This window comes from Grampus griseus (genome assembly GCF_964374135.1).
Source record: "Grampus griseus genome assembly, chromosome: 15".
NCBI lineage: Eukaryota > Metazoa > Chordata > Mammalia > Artiodactyla > Delphinidae > Grampus > Grampus griseus.
In genome coordinates, this window is record NC_139009.1 from 78,615,201 (window position 1) to 78,637,717 (window position 22,517).

Below are 22,517 nucleotides of genomic sequence, written 5' to 3' on the forward strand. Positions count from 1 at the left end.
AGCAACTGAGCCCGTGCACCACAGCTACTGAGACTGAACTCTAGAGCCTGCAAGCCACAATTGCTGAGCCCACGTGCCACAGCTACTGAGGCCTGCCCGCCTGGAGCCCGTGCTCCACAACAGGAGAAGCCACGACAATGAGAGGCCCGCACACCGCAGCGAAGAGTGGCGCCCACTCGCCGCAACTAGAGAAAGCCCGCGCACAGCAACGAAGACCCAACGCAGCCAAAATAAATAAATTAAAAAAAAAAAAAAAAAAAGAAAAGATACATGCATCCTAATGTTCATAGCAGCACTATTTACAATAGCCAAGATATGGAAGCAACCCAAGTGTCCATCAACAGATGAATGGATAAAGAAGATGTGGTATGTATATATATTATATATATATATATGTATGTATATATACACGATGAAATATTAGCCATAAAAAAGGATGAAATTCTGCCATTTGCAGCAACATGGTGAGAATATTATGCTTAGAGAAATAAATCAGACAGAGAAAGACAAATACTGTATGCTACCACTTATTTGCGGAATCTAAAAAATAAAACAAACTAAGGTATCTAGCAAAACAGAAGGAGACTCACAAACATAGAAAACAAACTAGTTGTTACCAGTGGAGAGAGGGTGGGGGAGGAGCAAGCTAAGGGCATGGGATTACGAGATACAAACTACTGTGCATAAAAGAGATATGCAACAAGGACATATTGTACAGCACAGGAAATTACAGCCATTACTCTGTAATAATTTTTAATGAAGTACGATCTATATAAATACTGAATCACTATGCTAGACACCTGAAACTAACATAAAATTGTAAATCAACTAAACCTCAGTTGAAAAAAAAAAAAAATGACCAAAAGGGGGCAAATGATTTGAACACATGGGCCACAGAATAAGAAATACAAGTGATACAAATATATTTTTAAATCTCTGCTCTCATATGCAGTAAGAGAAGCACAAATTAAAACTACACTGAAATACTGATTTTCACCTATTACATGAACGAAATCCAGACAGTCTGATAACACACTACGTTGGCAACGTTGTGAGGAGCTGATGCTCTCACACACTAGCCTGAGGGACGGAGGGTACAAATTGGTACAGTCTGCACGTGCAACAATTAAACAATATCTATCAAAATTACAAAGGAACCTACCTTTTGACCCAGCAATTCCACTTCTAGAAACTTATCCTTTGGACATCCTCACACATGTGAGGAGATATAAGCTATAGAATAATATGAGGTATGGATCCTCTTTTTTAATATAAACTGTAGTATTCATCAATTACAAATTTTGTAATCAAAAAAGAAAAATGTGGATCAAGAGAAACATCAAACTAAAAAGACCAGACAGCAAAGCCTATGGAAATGCCATTTGGTGTGTTTTACAGACAAGATTCTAAAACGTAAGTAACTATTGATAGTTCTCTCTTTACACTTCCATTCCACTAACGTTTTGATTAAATGGTTGTTATTCATCTGTTTTAAAATCCCAAATTCAGAGCGAATTCCCTGGCGGTCCAGTGGTTAAGACTCTGAGCTTCCACTGCAGAAGGCACCGGTTCATCCCTGGTCGGGGAACTAAGGTCCCACAGGCTGCGCGGCGCGGCCCAAATTCACATTAATTTCACATTACTTTCACATTAAACTAAGCTTCTTACTCATACAGATACCAAGCATCTCACTGGAGTCAAATTTTAGTAACGGTTTATGTCAGTCTACAAAGAAAAATAGGACACAGGACAAGAACAGGTGAGGACTATTAATGCACAGATAATATATACACTGGCCAGAGGAACTGGGAAATTATTATAACCAGTAAAATAAACATACCTCAAGAAAACTGGGTTACTACTAAACAGCTCTCAACTATTAATACCCAACCTCCTTACGTTAAAGAAATTTCTCAACAGGGACAAGTTAGACATTTTAATTATAGGTCTTTCACATTCCCCACCCCCAACTCCCAAAATGCACTATTAGGGGTAAGCATAATGTTCCATGGGCATAAGCTACTCACTGTAGTGTTGTAACAGCGCAACATTGCAAACATCTAAAACACCATCAGTAGAAAAGTGATTCAGTAAGATATGGTACAGCCATACAATGGGATATTACACAAAAAGAAAATTTTCTTTCTATGGCAATATGGAAAAATTGCCAAGATATGTTTTAAATGAAAAAAATCAAGGTGCAAACAAGTGAATATATTCCTTTTACTGCTGCTCTATATGTTTTTAAAAAATGGGGTGGAGAAGACTACATGTTTGCTTGGTAGATGTTGTTTTTTTAAAACCAGAAACTAATAACAGTGTTTAGCTTTTGTGTGAGTGGGGTGGAGGTGGGGGGAATTGGGCAGAGAGGGGACAGCACTGTACCTTTATATGCTTTCTGACTTTTGAACCGTGTTAAACTAATACCTATTCCAAAAACAGATGTTTTAAAACGTGTTAAATTGTACACTTAAACATAACCACTAGATGGCGCTTGATCTTCATTCCAACTGCCACCCCCCCAAGGAATTCATTCCTATTTAACAAAGAAATTAAAGCTGGATGAAGAAGTTTTAGAAACTGTCTCCCTGAAAGCTTGAACATCTGCTTATCATAATATGAATATTTAAATTCCTAACACTTTTCAAGCAAAAAGGTAACCATCTCTGCGATGGAAAAGGCAGGGTTTCAGGAACATCTCAAGCTCTCCCAACTCCTATGCAACATGCATATTTGTTTGTGCATTTTCTGTCTTTAAATACCAACCCCCACGTTTAGCAATCTTAATGGGACACCTTAAATACTATGTGTATAACGATACGGTATAAATCATAAACAACAACGGTTTTGGGTATTTTATAACAACAGATATAATTTCTCTTTTCTGGTTTCTTGGGTCTGTAAGATATAAAGATTTGGCAAATATTACTATCTCTGTGCCTCAAATGGCAGAGAGAGGCCCTATAGAATTAAGAGACTTGGCAGGTCCTGGGTGGATGGCGTTAGTGTCGAGATTAAGAGACACAGCTGCCGGGGTGTGTCTGTATGGGGTACAGAGCGGGCCCTGCTCTACCCTCAGCAGCTCCACCATCATCTGACTTATCAGTGGTCTGTGTAGGATTTAGCTTGAGAAAAAATGGTTCCTTTACTAAGAACAAGGTTGAAAACCTCTGAACTAGGATATGCTACCAGCAAGAACTAAAGCAGAAGATACGAATCTCACCTTCCCTCGGAGAGGTGACGGGTGTGGGCATCCAGCGTGAGTAAGACGAAGCCTTACTGGGAAGTTTCACACGTGGAATTAGGACCAAACCACAAGACACTAAGTTTCAAAATCGAATCATAAATACCTACTAGAGAGGCGAAAATAAAAAATACTGACAATACCAAGTGTTAAGAAGGTGCAGAGCAACTGGATCCCTCATTCACTGCTGGTGGGAAATATTTAAAAAATGGTACAGGCACTCTGGAAGAGTTTAACAATGTCCTATGAAGCTAAACACACACTAATGTTTATAACTCAGCAATTCCACTCCTGGGTATTTACCCAAGAGAAATGAAACCCTTTGTTTACACAAACACTTATACATGAATGTTTATAGCAACTTTATTTGCAATCACCAAAAACTAGAAACAACCCAAATGTCCCTTGAGTGGGGCATAGATTAAACTGTGGTACATCCATACAATAGGTTACTACTCAGCAATAAAAAGGAATGAACCACTGACACACATGACATCTGGGATGGATCTCCAAGGCATTGTGTTGAGTGGAAAAAAGCCAATCTCAAAAAGTTCCATATGATAGGATTCCAATTTTATAACATTCTCAACATGACTAAATTACAGTAATGAAGTACAGATCAGTGGCTGCCAGGAGTTAGGGTTAGGGGGAGAATCTGACTCTAAAGGGGAAACACAGGAGGTTTCTCTGTGGTGATGGAATAGTGCTATATTCTGATTGTGGTGGTGGTTGGTTACACAAAACTATACGTGTGAACTACACACACACACACACACACACACACATAGATGTCCTCCAAAAGATTTGAACAGACACTTCACAAAAGAATGACCAATATAAAAATGACCGATAAGCATGAGAGAAAACGCTCAGCGTCATTAAGTCACCATGGAAAATCAAATTAAAATCACAATGAGATACCATTACACACCCACTTGAATGGCTAAAAAAAAGTTTTTAATGAGAAACCTAAATATTAACAAGGATGTGGAGCAACTAAAACTCTCATGTTTTGTTGTGATAATGTAAAACAGTACAGTCACCTTGGGGAAAGGTTCTGTCAATTTCTCGTAACACTAAACATATACCTACTCTATGACCTAACAATGACACTCCTAGTATTTGCCTAAGAAAAGCAAACTGTTCATAAGAATTCTTGTAGAAGAATGTTCATACCAGCTTTATCAATGAAGCTCCAAACTGGAAACAGCCAGGGCATCCATCACTAACAGAGCAGATAAATAAAGTACGTCTAGTCATAAAATGGAATACTACTTAGCAATAAAAAGGAATGTACTACTGATACACATAAATGGCATGTATTAAGTTAGAAAACATTATACTGGGCTCTCTGGGATCACCTGCTCTGGAGGAAGCCAGCTGCCATGATGTGAGGACACTCAAGCAGCTTCGTGGAGAGGTCCACATGGGAGAAACACTGAGGCTTCCTGCCAACAGCCATGTGAGTACAGCTCCTTGGGGGTGGGTCTGCCAGCCCCAGTCAAGCCTTTATATGACTTAAGCCCCAACCAACATCTTATGTACAACCTCATGAAAGACCCAGAGCCGCCCAGCTAAGATGCTGTGAAACTCATGACCCACAGAAACCGGTTGTTAAGTTTTGAGGTAATCTGCTACACATCAATAGATAAGGAGTACACATGGCACTGTGATACACACAAACAACTGATGGGCATGAACTAGTATCTTATTTTAAAACACTTTAATAATATGTAACACACCAAGAACAAAGCAAGAATCATAAAAGTATAGCCTAATGAATTATCACGAAGGTTACATACACCTGTATAATCTCTACCCAAGTGCAGGGAAATCACATTACACGACCAGACTCTCCCCTTGGTCCCCCTCTCAATCACTCCCTCCCTCCTGCCCATACTAGCTGCCATCCTGACTTGTAACTCCATAAATTATTTTTGACTGCTTTTAAATAGTAAAGAAATGGTATTAGACACTATGTATTCTTTTCAGTCTGGCTTCTCTCACTCAACGTGGCTAATAAGATTCATCTTAGTGTCTACTGTAGCTGTGTTTCATGCATTTTCATCGCTGTGTGGGATTAAATTGAATTAATATACCACCAAAAATATGCTGTGTGAACATATTATGTAATTCCATTTGTATTAAATTCTAAAACAGACAAAACTAAAACACAGTAGGAACAAAAACAGAATAGTGGTTACCTCTGGGGGGGGAAGGGCAGGGCCTGGGAAGGGCATGAGGGACCTTTCTGGGGTGATAGTAACGTTCTCTATTTTGATAGGGGTTTGGGTTACATAGGTGAATGCCTCTGCCAAAATTCTGAGAGTGTACACTTAATAGTTTTGTATTTCATTGTACTTTACAGCAAAAGAAAAAAATCGGAGCCATGTTGACAGGATGTACGCCATGGAATGATATGATGTGACATGACGTGACAGGACAGGATAGGGTAAGATAGGATATATGGTATGATATATGATATGATATGATATGGTGTGATGTGATGTGATAGGATAAATGGGATGGTATGATATGATACGATATAATGTGATGTGATGTGATATGATGTGATGAGAAGGGCATCTCCCCTCATACACTTCCCCAGAACCCATAACCTCAGCCTAAACATGAGAAAAACATCAGACAGACCTGAATTGAGGGACATTCAGCAAAATACCTGACCGATACTTTTCAAAAGTGTCAAGGTCATGAAAAACAGGGAAAGACTAAGGAATTGTCACAGCCCAGAGGAGGCCAAGGAGCTGTGACAATGAAACACGTGGTGTCCTGGATGGGGTCCTGGAAGAGAAAGAGGCCATCTCGGGGAAAACTGAGGAAACCTAAGTAAAGTCTAGAGTTTAATTCATAGCAACGTACCGATGCCGCTGCCTTCGTTTTGACAAATGTACCGCGGTTCTGTAAGACGTTAACAACAGGGGAAACTTGGTGAGAGGGAGATGAGAAAACTCTGTTATCTCTGCAACTTTTCTATAAATTGAAAATTATTCCAAAATAAAAAATCCATTTTAAAAAGAGACAACAAAGCAGAAACTAACACACCATTGTAAAGCAATTATACTCCAAGAGAGATGTTAAAATAAATAAAATAAATAAAATTTAAAAGAGACAACAAGCAAGGCAACAACAAAATCAAAAAGGCCGTTGTGTATTAAAACACACACACACACACACACACACACACACACCACTGGACAGGAATAAAGACACAGACGTAGAGAATGGACTTGAGGACACGGGGAGGGGGAAGGGTAAGCTGGGACAAAGTGAGAGTGGCATGGACATATATACACTACCAAATGTAAAATAGATAGCTAGTGGGAAGCAGCCGCATAGCACAGGGAGATCAGCTCGGTGCTTTGTGACCACCTAGAGGGGTGGGATAGGGAGGGTGGGAGGGAGATGCAAGAGGGAGGAGATATGGGGATATATGTATATGTATAGCTGATTCACTTTGTTATAAAGCAGAAACTAATACACCACTGTAAAGCAATTATACTCCAATAAAGACGCTAAAAAATAAATTAATTAATTTTTTTAAAAAAAAGCAGCTGTGTGTGGGACTTCCCTGGTGATCCAGTGGTTAAGACTTCGCCTTCCAATGCTAGGGGTGCGGGTTCGATCCCTGGTCGGGGAGCTAAGATCCCACATGCCTTGTGGCCAAAAAACTAAAACATAAGACAGAAGCAATACTGTAACAAATTCAATATAGACTTTAAAAAAAAAAAAAAAAGCAGTGGTGTGTGTTTTTCTCTAACTCTCAGTCAAAATGAGTTTTGGTCTAGGGGAAAGAACATCTTCAGATACCAATGCGAATGCCCTCATGACAAGGAACATCCTTGGCACCTAAGCTTTTGACCACCATGTGACTCCTGGCAGCACAGATGTTCTGGAATAAAATACCAACAAGAACTTGAAAACCAACCCTGGTTTCCCAGTAGGGCTCTGCTTCAATAACCCGTACCTTGGTCCTGGTCTCTTTGGTAACTTCCTTCTGGAGACACGTCCAGCTCAGCCCAAGATAAACTCCCTCTTCTCTTTGAAATCAGCAAGAATCAAAAATGCTCCATCTCCATTAAAAGGTGAGGTGCACCCCGCTACAAGCATTCATGGCTCCCCAGAGGCAGTGAGCACAGGGGCCCATCTGCCTTCTAGCAAATACTGCGATCACAACTCGACCTCCGATGCTCCAAACCTTGACACCACCCTGAGAACACCACGCACAACCTGGATGAGTAGACGGTGAATGAAAGAGAAACTGTTGAGTCATCTTGCGGTAACTGTCAAAGGCTGCAGGCCCTGAGCCAGCGGGCGCCTGAGAAGATGCAAAGGGGGTCGTTTCTAAGTGCTGAGGTTTAATTCTAGCTGTGACATTCCCTCAACTAGCGAGAGGTATCTTGGCTGATGGGCAAAGTCTACAAAGTTCTCAGGAAGAAAGGCTCTGAAGACGGAGAGAAAAGGGAAGAAGGGGAAGGAAAGATCCCTCCCCAGAGACAAAAACCTCACAGGAATCCCTGAAGGAGGCAGTGCCAGACCCCACCCCTGCATCCTGGGCCTCCACTGAGTGACCGAGTGATCATGGGAAGGGAGTTTCCCTCTCCATCCTTTTTCTCCCCTTCCTTCCTTGAGCGTTCATTAAGTGCCTACACCAGCTAAACACTGGAAATTCAAAACAAGCCGGGCTGGCTCCTACCTTCAAAGGGCTTGGAGTCCAGCGTGGAAGACAGAGCAGGAGGAAGACGGGTCCCGTACAAAGTGCACATGTCATCATTAGGCCTCAAGTGGCTGGATGGGTGCCACCTCCCAGGGGTGGCCTGGTTGTTTTCTGGAATGCAGAGCCTTTGGTCTAGCAATTACCCTTGCCTGGCTCCGTCAGGAGGACCCGAGAGAAGGCAGAGCAGTGAGAACCTAGTCGCTCTGCAGGATCCGCTGAGGAGTGGGGTGTCTGTGGGCAGAGAGAGGAAGTCCCAGGAGGGAGGGAGGGAGGCAGTGGGGCGGGGAGGTCAGGAGGAAAGGGGTGGAAGGGTGAGCAGGAAGGAAGAGAAGGGGGAAATGGGGCCGAGTGAGCGGGGGATAGGAGCAGATACAATCTCCCGAGACAAAAACACGAACTGTCACCAAACTCAGGCATGTCTCTCACTAGGTAAAGGTACACGCGGCAGCTACTGCTGGGGCTCTTCCTCCCCTGCCCAGGATCCTGGCGATGCTGCATCAGCTCAGCCCGAGGGGGCAGCTCCTGACTGGTCCAGGTCACCACGGGGATCTCAACGTCCAGGACAGGGAGTGGTTTAGAAATGAGACTTGAAGCTTCAAACAAGGGGGGTTACTTTTTGGGGTGCGTGTGGGGAGTGCTGAGATGGGAGTGGCACCTGAGAGGTTAGCTAAGAAAGCAGTACTGGGTTTACGGCTGACAGCTCAGGGTCTTGGAGGATGCCCAGCCCTGTAGTCTACAGGTACAACCAGGCCTTAACTGGCTCCTCAGACCATGCTCCGACCACGGGAGGGTGGAGTCTGCTGGCTTAGGGGGCTACCTGTTTCCAATTGTAGTGACACCTTTGGTAACCCAAAGGATGTCTTTGGGGGAACATTATGGTACACAAATTCTGCAGGAGAAGATCTAGAGGGCAAATCCATCATCTTCAACAACGAATCCTTTCACTGGCTGTGTAGGAGGCACCCTTGGTGAGTCTAACATGCACAGGAGCCAGGGTTCCCTCCTAGACCTTGAGAGCTACCTGTCCACCTACCTGTCCAGTTACAGGTAAATGGGAAGATGGCCATGGAGATTCCCTCAGGGGCCCATGATGACCTGGACTTCAAGGCCTGGAGTCCCTGAAGGGCAAAGAGGAGGTCAACACTCTCCCGCGGCTGCCAGGAGGGCATGGGGAGAGACCCTGGGGGTCTGAGGGTCTCCCATGATGTCTGAGTTCCCACAATAAGTCCATAAATAGTGTCAAAAGAAACAGAGGTTTGCACAGGGTCCATAGAGCCGTCCCTGTGAGAAGAAGGGCAAGTAATCAGGGGCCCTGCAGTCACTTTTTGTCATGGTCATAACCACGTAAGAACCAGTCTCAGCTCCTGGAATCAACCCACCTGCAAAGCCTTATTCACAGAGGGAGAACAGGGTATAAATGTTGTAGCCTGGATGTGATTGTAAGGTAGAGGATGGACAGAAGGGAACTTAGAAAGAAAAGAGATGCTATCGAAGCTCGGTGCAATGAAGTAAATAAAAACAAAAACATATCCACACTAACAGGAGGTCACAGGAGAATCTCAGCTCCCTGGCAGGGAGAGAAGTGGGCAGAGGACTGCGGAACGGCACCCCGAAAACAGCGCCAGTTCTGAGATCTCATGACACAGTCAGAATGGCTTCCGTTAGAAAATAGGCCTGATTTCCTCCGAAATTGCAGTCCCTCCCAAGGCTGAGAGGAATGAGCACCCATGACCCCTAGTCTGTCTACACAGACATTGGTCCCTTGCATGCATAACATTTCCTTTTGGAATCAATCAGCAAGTCTCTGCCCAAAAAGCCAAGCTATTGCCCAGCTTCAGATCAAAGTCACGGCCAGAGGAAGGAGGAGGGAACTTAACAGGCAGTGTTTAAGTGCCCCCATTCAAGGCAGAAATGCCTGACCTGGCTTCCCAGGTGCTCTTCTGAGACATCCTTCACTCACTGCAGTGACCCAGAGACTCAGGAAGAAGCCAGTGATGGGCGCCCAGTGCTCTGTCGGTCTGGCACGCATTTCCCCTCTTCTGGGCCACATCACCTCCTTTTGCCTTTAGCAGCCTCCCACTCCCTCCCCCACCCACGCGGTTCTGGTTGGTGACCCGCCCCAGGGGCCACTTCAAGGAAAAGCAATGGCAATGGCCAGCTGGGCCAATGAGGGTGACCTGGGCCAGGCTGGAAGCCAAGAAGAGTCTCTCTCTTCCAGCCTGGCTGCTGAGCTGTGAGACATGCACCCAAAGCTCCAAAGGCCATGAGGTGGCCAGGGTCTGTCTGGACGTAAGGAGAGCAGAGCTGAGGACTCCTGGCTGTGTCCCCCTAGCAACCTGAACTCCAGCCTCTGTGCCTGAAGCCAAGGTGAGCTGTTTCTGTCTCTGCAAGTGAAACAAAAGTGAAATAAAAGCAAACTAATTGGGGTGCTTCTGGTTGAAAACCAAAAGTTTGGTTGAAACCCAACTCACAGTGGCCTGAACAGTAAAGGGAACTTGCTACTTCACGGAACTGCAGGGACAGGACAAGGGGCAGGGGTCAGGGCACGTTTGACTCCCTGGCTCAGTCATGCCCTGCCTCTATGAGTCACTTCCTCCTAGGGCACGCTTCCCTCTTGGTGACAAAATGGCTGCACACCTAGCCGGCCTCACATCCAGACTCCACCGCATCCAAAATGAGAGGGCGTGCCCATCCGGCAGATCTCTCAGATAAGCAAGGAAGCATCTTTCCCAGGAGCCCTCAGAAACCTCCCTTCCTATTTCATTGGCCAAAACTGGATCACGGGACTATTCCTGTACCAACCGGAGTAGCACTGGCTTCCTCAGGGTTACGGGTCAATCCCTTTGTCAAGGTGGGGGGTTGATGAGGTGACTGGTCTACTTTCTCTGAATTATACAACCTACGGGAGAGGGTCACGTGCCCAAATGAAAACCTAGGAAGTTCTGGGAAGAGGCGTCATGTGAAGACAAATGCTTACTTCATTAACACTGTGGCAAACAAGGAAGAAAAGAAATTACCATTGGGTTGGCCAACAAGTTCGCTTGGGTTTTTCCGTAAGATGTTACAGAAAAACCCGAACAAACATTTTGGCCAGCCGATAAATGTTAGGTGTTATTATTGTTGTTTTCATTGACCTGTAATTACCCAAACATTTTGCCTTAAGTAGTACTACTATATTAGGTTTGTATCTTCCTTATGGTTTTTCTCCCTTTGCCGTAATTTTTTATTATTTATTTATTTCCCAATCATTTTTTTAAATTGACGTATAGCTGAGTTACAATATTGTATTAGCTTCAGGTATACAACATAGTGATTCAAAAATTGTATAGATTAGGGGCTTCCCTGGTGGCGCAGTGGTTGAGAGTCCGCCTGCTGATGCAGGGGACAGGGGTTCATGCCCCGGTCCAGGAAGATCCCACATGCCACGGAGCGGCTGGTCCCATGAGCCATGGCCGCTGAGCCTGCGCGTCCAGAGCCTGTGCTCCGCAACAGAAGAGGCCACAACAGTGAGAGGCCCGAGTACCACAAAAAAAAAAAAAATTGTATAGATTATACTCCATTTAAAGTTATTATAAAATACTGGCTATAGTCCCTGTGCTGTACATGGTAGCTCTATATTTAATTTATGAGGAACTCCCATACTGTCTTCCATAGTGGCTACACCATTTTGTGTTCCCACCACAGCGTACAAGGGTTCCGCTTTGTCTATATCCTTCCCAACGCACGCTGTCTTTTTGTATTGGTCTCTTAAAGCAGGTAGAAAACAAAACGTGGAGTTACAAACCAATGTTACAATAAAGCTAGCATTTATAATCACCCAGGTATTTATTGATACATCACAATCTTCCCTAAGGGAATTTCTCACATTAAATTAGTAAACAGAATTTATAATGATCAAATCCTGCAGATCCCACCTCTTCACTGTCTCTGTCCTCTCTTCTCTACGTATTTCACCAGAACTATTCCCTTTTCACACTTCATCATTATCCCCTTTGAGAGTCAAACGAGAGATCAAATATAAAAAGTGTGCAACCAACTGCACAGACAGCCCTGTGAAGGGGAAGTGGGACCACTGAGTCTCCTGGCCTTTTACCAGCAGGAGTTTTAGTTCCTTTCTCTAGATCTCTCTTTCTCTCAGTCCCTCTCAGTCTCTTCCTGTCTCTCTCTCTGCCAGTATCCTGTGGAGGGACCCTTGGTTAGTTTACTATTTTCTTTCCTTCCAACTGTTGGTCCAACCGGGAAACAATTCTGCCTTTTACAACCATAACTGGGAGGCAACACGGGCTAAGTCATCATTTTAAATCCATGATAAAGACACTCACCCAGTTGGAGAACTAGCACAATGACAGTAACTTCTAACCACACCCATGTGTCCCCCTCCCATCTCTCTGCCCTCCCCCTCCAATCCTCTAGAATCTTGGTTTAGCATTCCTTTACTTTCATTTTATAGAGTTTCTCACATATCCAGGTATGTCTAAAGAGTATATTGTTGGCTTAATTTATGCTAACTTTGTAAAAAAAAAGGAATCAGCACATCAATGTTCATAACAGCACTATTCACAATAGCTGAGACATAGAAGCAACCTAAGTGTCAATTGACAGAGGAATGGATAAAGAAGATATGGTACATATATACAACGGACTACTACTCAGCCATAAAAAAGAATGAAATAATGCCATTTGCAGGAACATGGGTGGACCTAGAGATTATCACATACCAAGTGAAGTAAATCAGACAGAGAAAGACAAATATTATATATCACTTACACGTGGAATCTAAAAAAATAATACAAATGAACTTATTTATGAAACAGAAACAGACTCACAGACATACAAAACAAACTTATGGTTACCAAAGGTTAAAAGGGGTGGGGGAGGGATAAATTAGGAGTTTGGGATTAGCAGATATAAAATTCTATATATCAAATAGATATACAACAAGGACTTACTGCATAGCACAGGGAACTTATTCAGTGTCTTGTAATAAACCATAATGGAAAAGAATATGAAAAAGAATATATATATTCATATATATATGTGTACATGTATATATATATGAATCACTTTGCTGTACATCAGCAACTAACACAACATTGTAAATCGACGATACTTCAGTAAGAAAAAAAAAGCCTTGGGCTTCCCTGGTGGCGCAGTGGTTGAGAGTCTGCCTGCCGATGCAGGGGACACGGGTTCGTGCCCCAGTCCGGGAAGGTCTCACATGCTGCGGAGTGGCTAGACCCGTGGGCCATGGCCGCTAAGCCTGCGCGTCCGGAGCCTGTGCTCTGCAGTGGGAGAGGCCACAACAGTGAGAGGCCCACGTACCGCAAAAAAAAAAAAAAAAAAAGCCTTCTCTTTAGCAAGTTTGATGTTTATAATACAATATTATTTTCTATATTCACTATACTATGCCTTAACTCTCCAGGCCTTTTTTATCTACTGGTTGCAAGTTTGTACCTTTAAACAACATCTCTCTTATTCTTCCTACCACCCAGCCCCTGGTAACCACGATTACACTCTGTTTTTATGAGTTCACAGCTTTTTTAGATTTCACGCATAAGAGGAGCATCATTTTCTAACGAGCCTAAAGTCATACATGGAGGATCCCTGCTCACCATCCTTTCAGGCACCTGGGCTTATGACCTGTCATTCATTCTCCACGCACCCATCCCTCAGGGACTAAAAGATTCATCTCTGGAGAAATTAACCCTGACCAAAACAAAACACTAATACTGGTCTGCCACTGAAAGGTTGGTTCTCTCTGATCAAGAAAGCCTGTGGCCAAGGACCCTGCCTGATTACAATCAGCATTTTGCTCATATTACTCACTTCACTCCTATTTTGAACAAACACCCAAGACTGACTAGACACTTAACAAAAGCCTCGGACACAAAAGCCAGAGGTCAAAAGTACAAACGGGAAAAGAAAAAGGAACTCAAAGGAAATAGAGACAAAGCATAAAAGGAAACATCTCAAAAATTACCATCAACTATTCCCAAGAAATAAGAGACTTTGCAACCAGAAAACAAGAACAGATGCTACAAAAAAGGAATAAAGAACTCAAAGAACTTTTGAAAATTAAAAATACAATAGTAGATATTTAAAATCACTCAAGAACAGTTGGAAGATAAAGTTGAGAAAATCTCCCAGGAATTACAATGAAAAGGTAAAGAGATGAAAAGGATTAGGAAACTAGAAGACAAGCCCAGGAGGTCCAACATGTGAACAAAAGGAGTCCAGATAAGAGAGCGGTGCAAATAGTTGAAGAACATGAGTTTCCAAAGAGCCCATCGTATGCCCTCCATAATGAAAGAAATGAAAGAAAAAGAGGCCCACATCAAGCCACAACATGGTGAAATTCCATGAAACCAGTGCTAAAAAGAAAGTCCTAGAAACTTCCGGGAGGGAGGAAGAAAAACAAGTCATATATTTATATATTAAAATGCCAGGGTGCAGAAGTGATCAGATTCATTAATAACAATGTTGGATACTTGAAAGCAATGGCATAATGTCTTTAAAATTCTGGGGGAAATTTTACTTCCAGCCTAGAATTCTACACCTGTACAAATATTCAGCTGATTTTGATAGTAAATATTTTCAGACATGAAGATCTCAAAAATCTCAAAAAGTTAACTCTCTGGTATCCTTTCTCAAGAAGCTATTAGATGAGAGACTGTCCTGGTTATCTATGGCTATGGTAACAATGTACCCCAAAACTCAGTGGCTTAAAACAACAATTCATTATCATTATATCTCACTACTCTTTCTAACAGGAATTTGGACACACAGGATCAAGTAGAGATGGCGTGTCTCTGCTTCTCAGTGTCTGGGGCCCCAGCTTAGATGACTTAGATGGCTGGAGGCTGCAGGGGTCGGGAATGGTCAGCATCTCTCTATGGGGCATCTCTACATGGACCAGCTCGGGCTTCCTCACAGCGTGGCAGCCTTAGGCTGGTAGAACTTTTCACATGGAAGCTTGGGGCCTCAGGAGACAGGAAGTGGAAGGTACCGGTCACTTTAGGCCTGAGCCTGGACACTGTCACTTCAGCCATATCCTGTGGGTCAAAGCAGTCATAAGCCACCCAGATTCAAGGGGAGGGTTCACAAAGCACACCTCTCAATGGGAGCAGTGTTAAAGAACTCATGGCCATCTCTAATCCTCCACAAAGGGTAACCAAAAAAGAGAAGGCCTGGGGAAACAGTGACTTGACTATAGAGGAGATGCAAAGGAAACTCCCAAGATAATGGTGAAGACGATGGTAAAGCCAGTCCAGACTAAAGCCCCAGAAGGAGGCCTCCTGGATGGATGTGTCCGTGGCGGGCCAGGAGGAACAGAACTGCCAGTTAACTGACAGGTTTGACCAAATTGAGAGGAGTGCAACTGTTGTATCCAAAAGTGTGGAGGCCAGGGAGTGATGAGTTTATACAAAACTAAGCAAATGAATAAAAGGGGCAATTGTTAGCCCAAGAGAACACCAGAAGTTGTGAAAGAAAGGAAATGAAATATGGTACGCTAAGGGGCATGGCTGAGAATAATACTTATGTAGTCACAGCGATGTGAACACTGGATAGTGATTTAAGTAAAAATGGGGATGCACGGATTTGGGGGAATAAGGAAAGAAAGTGGGCATTAGTGGTAATCTTCATTTTTTATATGAGTAAGTCATTAAATAATCAAGAAGTAGCTGTTTACGCATGCTTTTAAGGAAATAGAGGTAAATAACATAAGAATCCAATGAAAGACTTGGAAGTGTTTGCCAGTGAGGAAAGGGGATGAGGGATGAAGGGGGTGGAACAGGGGTGGATGCTTCTCACTCCAAACCTCATAGTATTTTTTGTATTAAGTAGGTTCATACATTATATCATGAACATAAAAATTAAATTGTAAAAGAGCAAGCTATAGGACAAAACACATAGCATGATCTTGTTTATATAAGAAAATGTTCGCATGTATATGTGAACTCATAGGAAAATAGAAAAAGTAGAAAAAAACCCTACAACACACTAAAGTATTCAAAGTGGTCGGAGGACCAAAAGTCCATCAACAAATGAACGGGTAAACAAAATGTGGTCTATCCATGCAGTGGAGTGTTATCCAGCCTTAAAAAGGAAGGAGATTCTGTCATGTGTCACAATATGGACGAACCTTCAGGACACTCTGCTAAGTGCAAAAGCCAGACTCCAAAGGACAAATATTGGATGATTCCACTTATGTGAAGTAACTACAGTAGAGATTCGTAGAGACAGAAAGTAGAATGATGCTTGCCAGGGGCTGTGGGGAGGAAGGACGAGGGAGTTAGTGTTTAATGAGTAGAGTGTCAAACTGTGAGGATGCCGAAGTTCGTGGGTGATGGTCGCACAACACTGTGAATGTACTTAATGCCACTGCACACTTAAAAATGGTTAAAATGGTAAATTTTATTTTCTGTGTATTTCACCACAATCAAAAAAGAAAAAATGGTTGGGGGAGGGGATAGTTTAAGAAACTTTCACGTTTTCCATATTATTTGACTCTTTGCAATGAGAAGTTTTTCATGAAATACTTGCATGTATATAGAAGACTGAGGGGAAAAACTAAACCTTCGCAAAAGTTAAGGAAGAGAAATGTGCATTGCTCCAGGGAAGGAAAGAAAAGGCAGTGAAGAGAAACAAGGGGGAGGGGGAAACAGGCAGGCCCAGCACAGCCAGGTCAGGGAGGGGAGCCCTGAGGAAGCGTGGTGAGGGGGTCTGGGGGACCCAGAAAGGTCAGGTGGGGCCTATAAGCCTTGCATTGTGCACACCCACTCGCCCCCCAGGCCCTCAGGAGAGAGCTCCGGTCTGCCAAGAAACAAACTCAAAAACATTTTAAAATCTTATCTCATTTCAGATGTTGCTTTTAAATATTCCCTGCAAACCCCAGGGAGGAGCCTCAAGTGGCCCAGAATCCTCTGGGGTCCCAGTCAAGGACATGCTGTCCTATGCACCACAGGGCAGGTGTGACCCTCAGCAGCCGGGGCATTCCCGGAGCCTGGGGGACCCTCCACCGGAGTAGGGACAAGAAGGACTCGGCCTGGCAAGCTGGTCTTGGGGAGAGACGGGGGACCTTGGCTGTGCCCACACCACACCTGGGGAGGCGGACTAGTGGATGAATCCCTGCACTGAGGGCAGCTATGATGTGCACAGAAAACTGCACAACCAGGTTTTTGTTTTTTTTGGAAGCAAACTGTTTCCTGGGCTCTTATGTCCTGGGAGTGCCGGACCCTGTACAAACTTCCCACTATACACACAGCACTCACACTAATGAACCCCACCCCCTCCCATACCTACTTGAACTTCAAAGGTCTGGGGAGCGGAGACCGGCCACAGGAGGCCTCACCTTGCCTCAGTGAATCTGAGCTAGAGAAGCTTTATTTCTGGCCTCCCATGGAGCATTTTACTGCAGCAGAATGTTAAAAAAAAAACATCGAGAAATCAGGATCACTGTCTTCTAACCCCCGTAAGATCAAATCTGATACAACGTGAACTTTCAAGCAGATAGCACAATCTTTAATCACTGGGGAAAAACAATATGAAATGTAGCCTCTTATTTCAACTCTGAAATTATGAGGTCAATAAGCAAGAACTGGAGAGAATGGAAAAGTGTTTGTTAGGGTAATTTGTACCTTTTTTTCTCCTTTTTTTCCTTCCTTTTTGGTGTCACACCACAGCCAGCAATACTGAACAGCTACTCAACAGTTTATAAGTGTCCCAACAATCCAGCGGCACAGATATTATCCCCATTCTTTTGAATCAGCAAATGTAAGCTCAGGAAGGTAAAATCACACTTGAGGACAATCACACAGGCAATAAGCTGCCGGCCGGCTTTCCAGCCCCCGCCTGCCTTTCCCTCTGTCCCTAAGCAGACCGTTTAATTCACAGCAAAGAACCTTCTACAAGGCCCAAATCAGTAGTTTGGATATTAGCATTCTTTCCCATCATTTAAACTGCAGTTACCTAAACTGAAAAGACAAAGAGATGACAGCCCACGAACGAAACTGAAAAGATGGAGGAAGATAGGAAAAGGGGTGTGACAGAACTAAATATGACTTAAAGCAGTAGGACCTCCTTGCCCTCTGAAAAATTACTGAGGCCTCCACACAAAAACCTGCACATAGATGTTTATAGCAGTTTTATTCACAATTGCCAAAACTTGGAATCAACCGAGATGGCCTTCAGTAGATGAATGGATAAGTAAACTGTGGTTCATCCAGACAATGGAATACTATTCAGCAAGAAAAAGAAATGAGCTATCAGGCCATGAAAAGAGATGGATGAAGCTTAAATACATATCAGTAAGTGAAATAAGGCAATCTGAAAAGGCTACATACTATATGATTCCAACTGTATGATTGTAGAAAAGGCAAAACTATGGAAACGGTGAAAAGATCAGTGGTTGCCAGGGGTGGGTGGTAGAGAGAGAAAAATAGAGCACAGAGAATTTTTAAGGCAGTGAAAATACTCCATATGATACCAAACGATGGGTACATGTCATTATACTTTTGTCCAAACCCACAGAAAGTACACCACCAAGAGTGAACTGTAATGTAAACTGTGGACTCAGTGATTATGATAAATCAATAGATTCATTTCTGGTTAAAAAAAAATACACACACACACACAAACAAAAAAACACAAAAAAAACAAAAAACAAGTACCATTCTGGTGAGTGATGTTAATAATGGAGGGGGGGCTATGTCTGTGTGAGGACAGGGGGTATATGGGATATCTCTGTACCTCCCTCTCAATTTTGTTGTAAACCTAAAACTGCTCTTTAAAATTGTCTTTAAAAAAATTATTGGGGGACCCAAATATCTATTGGTATTTATCATTTCAGAAATTATAACAGAAAAATTGTTCAAATATTTATTAAATCATTTGAAAATAACAGTATTAAAATCTAATTAGAAAAGTAGCATTGTTCTGCATTTTTACAATTCTCTTTCATATCTGCCTTAAAACTGCTGGATTCTCATATCTGCTTCTGCAGACATGTTGGAAAATTATACATCATGTAGTCTCTGGGAACTACCACTGTACACTTGTGAGAAAATGAGAATGAAAAGGCCAATAACTGCTTCATATTATTACTAAAATAATTTCTAACTTGTGAAGCTCCTGGGAGTCCTGGGTACCGCCCGGAGTCCCTGGACAATGCTTTGAGAATCATGACATAAAGAACTAGGTGTGAGAGAGAAGGAAAAAGAAGGTGGGGAGACACTCAAGGGCACACCCACCATCTCACACCTGTCAGCTTTCACCTTCCCTAAGCTCCCCTCTCCCCACTGGGTACCAGCAGGGCAGAAACCGCAGCTTCCTGGCCAAGGACAGGCTGCTTTTACTCCAAGCATCTCCTTCCCTCTCAGCCCAGCTCAACCTTCAGACATAAACTAAACGTGGGCTAAGTAGTTAATCTTCCTTCGGAACATACTGGTGTTCTTAACTGGAGCTTTCTTAAACTAAAACTCCAAAGCCTGAGTCTAAAAGTGGGCTTATCAGTCGGTCTGAGATGGGGTCAGCCGCCCAACATAGCACAGGAGACACAGTCCCCATTGAGACCACAAGGGTTGAGTTCTGGTCCTGACTGGCCGGTCCCTGGGTTATTTTCTCCCTCTGTAAACTTAGGCTGCACCAAGCCCTCTGCCCACTTCTCAGGGCTGTCCTGGCATCAAATGACCTCGTGGACCTGAGCCCACCTTACAACCCAAGCACCCCAGCTGCTCTTAGGCCGCCCCTCTGCACACCTGGACTCCGCGGGGCCCCTGGGAGCCTGCCCCACGCTGACGACCAGATACACCCTGGGCAGAGCCAGTCCACCCCTGTGCCGGGAAAATGCCCTCACTTCCCGGCAGGCACGACCCGAGAGACGCTGTTCTGCCCCCGTTTCCGCGCTCCTGGTCCGGACAGGGTTGCACAGTGGCCCTGGGCGCGCTCCACTCCCGCCTCATCCTGGGTTTTCTGCCCCTTATTCCCTGCAGGGGTGGGACACGCGGAGGCGGGGAGTCAAGAAACAAGTTTAGAAGCAAGGCCGATCCTTCCAGCCACCACTCTCGGCCGAGCACCCCACGCGCCGCTGTGGGGGCCCACCCGTGCACCCCGACTCCCGGTGTAGGAGGGAGCTCGGCGGGCGGAGGACACCTCCAGGGGCAGATGAAGTCGCCACCTCTGCTGCGCCCACAGGACTGGGGAGGGCAGTCCATCATCTGCCAAGTCAGGCGGGACCTGCTTCTCGGGCACAGCACCCACACCCCCAGTTCGCCCTCGCCCGGGGCGCACCAGGAGGGCGCTGCCCGCAGGGACGCGCGGGGACCAAGGGGATGCGGCCGGTGGCGGGACGCACGGGGCGGGGTGGCGACGAGGCCGGTACCTGTGCCGGAAGAGCGGGCAACCGCCCAGAAGCCAGCGCAGCTCGTTCTTGAGGCTCCAGAACGCACAGTCCGGATAGCGGTGCAAGGACGAGTCCCCAAGGCCCAGGTCCGGCGCCGGTTCCATCGCGCCGCCCGTCCTCTGGCGCGTCCGCGGGGCCGCTTCCCTGCGCACCTCCTCCAGCTGCTGGCATTTGGGGCCGAGAAGCGCACGCCCTCTCATCTGCACGCAGCCACCCAGTCTCCTCCCTCTTCAACTGCTCGTCCCCTCCCTCCCCCGAGCTGGCCCTGCCCCGACCGACTCCCTGGGCACCAAGTGAAGAAAGAACAGGCCAGGGAACCTGGGCTCTTACAGAGGTCTCCCCTGGAACAAACTCTACTGCCTGGCCCTGGGGCTTTAGTTTCTGCCGCCCACGCCCACGGCTCAGCTGTCCCTCCAGTCGCTGGCCCACAAGAAGTATTAGAACACTAGAGGGGGAGTTGGTGAGGTAGACACAGGGTACGCTGTGGGCACGGGGGTCCTGGTTGCTCAGAGCTGTGACATCTTACTCAGAGGACCTCCTGTGCCAGCCTGTCTGCCACCGAGACCCAAGATGCCCCAGGCCATGCTCTGGTCTCCTTACGGAGTCCAAGCTCGCTCTGCTCTCTGGGGTCAGGCCAATGAATGGAAGATGAGGTGCTGAGGCAAGGAATATGACTTTACTATGAACGAGAGCAGGCCGAAAAGATAGCAAAGTCTCAAAACAACCACCTTATGGGGGTTTGGATGCCAGTTTCTTTTATAGCACAGAGAGGGGGAGGAGACAAGGAAGTAAAAAGGGTAAGTTTTGCAAATATCACCTGGAATGGCCAGCCTCAGGGAGGGGATGCGTTAATTTCTGCTTTCTTGTAACCAGCCACAGGTGGACAGGGTCCAGATGTTTCCCTGAACAAAGGCACTTTGGTTTAACGTTCAGGCAGAGGGGCAGGTTTCCCCGAGGCAGGCCACTGTGTATAGACAGTATCCTTTTAGTGAACAAAAGCAGGGAAAGCAAAGGTTAAAGTAAAAGAAACAGATCCAACATGCAGTCTGATTTGGCTCTTCCCTGTTACAGTCCCAACTCAGCTGCAGCTCAGCTCAAATCCTTGCCACCCCCAAACTGGGCATTCCAATGAACTTTAATATTACTGTAATCTGGGGGTGGCCCGGGCCTGCAGAGTAGCTGGGAGATGCAAACAGAACAAGGCAATGAACAAACACTAACTCATCTCCCAGCACCCTCCTTCTGTTGTTTTAACAAGTGACCAATGTTCATTCCTTTCCTCTCTCTAAGTCTCATATACTTTACTGATTCTCCTTTTAAGTATAAAGGAAATGTTAGCTTCCAAAGACCACCCTGCTGGGGAGATGACTCTTGGGGGTGTAGTGTAGCTGGCAGTTGGGTCGCTGTCTGCTGTCATTGGGTTAATGGACATCATTCGTATCAGTTTCCTACGGCTTGTGTAACAAACATTTATTGTTAAAGTTCTGGAGGTCAGAAGTCTAAAATGGATCTTACAGGACTAAAAATCAAGCTGTTGGCAGAGCGGGACCCCTCCTGGAGACTCCAGGAGGAAAATCCCTTTCCTCATCTTTTGCAGCTTCTAGAAGTTGCCTGCATTTGTAGGGTCCCAGCCCCTTCCTCCATCTTCAAAGTGCATCCCAACCACCTCTGCTTCCTTGCTGGTCTGCTGATTTTGACCTTCTTGCCTCCCTCTTAGAAGGACTCTGGTGATTACATTGGGCCCACCCAGATAATTCAGGATAATCTCCTTGTTTCCATATCTGTAATTTAATCACATCAATAATATCCCCTTCCCCAGGTGAGATAACATAACAGGTTCTGGGGATTAGGCTATGGACGTCTTTGGTGGGCCATTGTTGTGTCCACCATACCACCTGTGCAGCTGCAAGTAACCATACCTACCAGAGGCCATGAATAAGGACTTTGGCTTCTCATATAACAGGGAGGCTGGGGGTAGGAAAGCCCAAGGGCTAACTCAGTGGCTCTACCCCAGGGACCCAGGTTCCCTTTCCATCTTTCGTCTCCAGCATCCTTTCTCAGTGTGTTATCTTTATCTCTCAGTCATCAGATGGATGCTGCAACTCCAAGCACCACTTTGTGCCAAGCAGAAGAGGGGC

At 44.9% G+C, this 22,517-nt stretch overlaps 1 protein-coding gene across 1 annotated transcript in view; it reads right to left on the reverse strand.

Annotated features, from left to right (window-relative positions):
• ACOXL (acyl-CoA oxidase like) overlaps positions 1-20,425 on the reverse strand; it is a gene marked incomplete at its 3' end in the record, with an annotated part of 366,752 nt that extends 346,327 nt beyond the window's left edge. Inside the window, 1 exon segment of the mRNA XM_082672845.1 lies at positions 20,359-20,425.
• Positions 20,426-22,517: the final 2,092 nt, after the last annotated feature.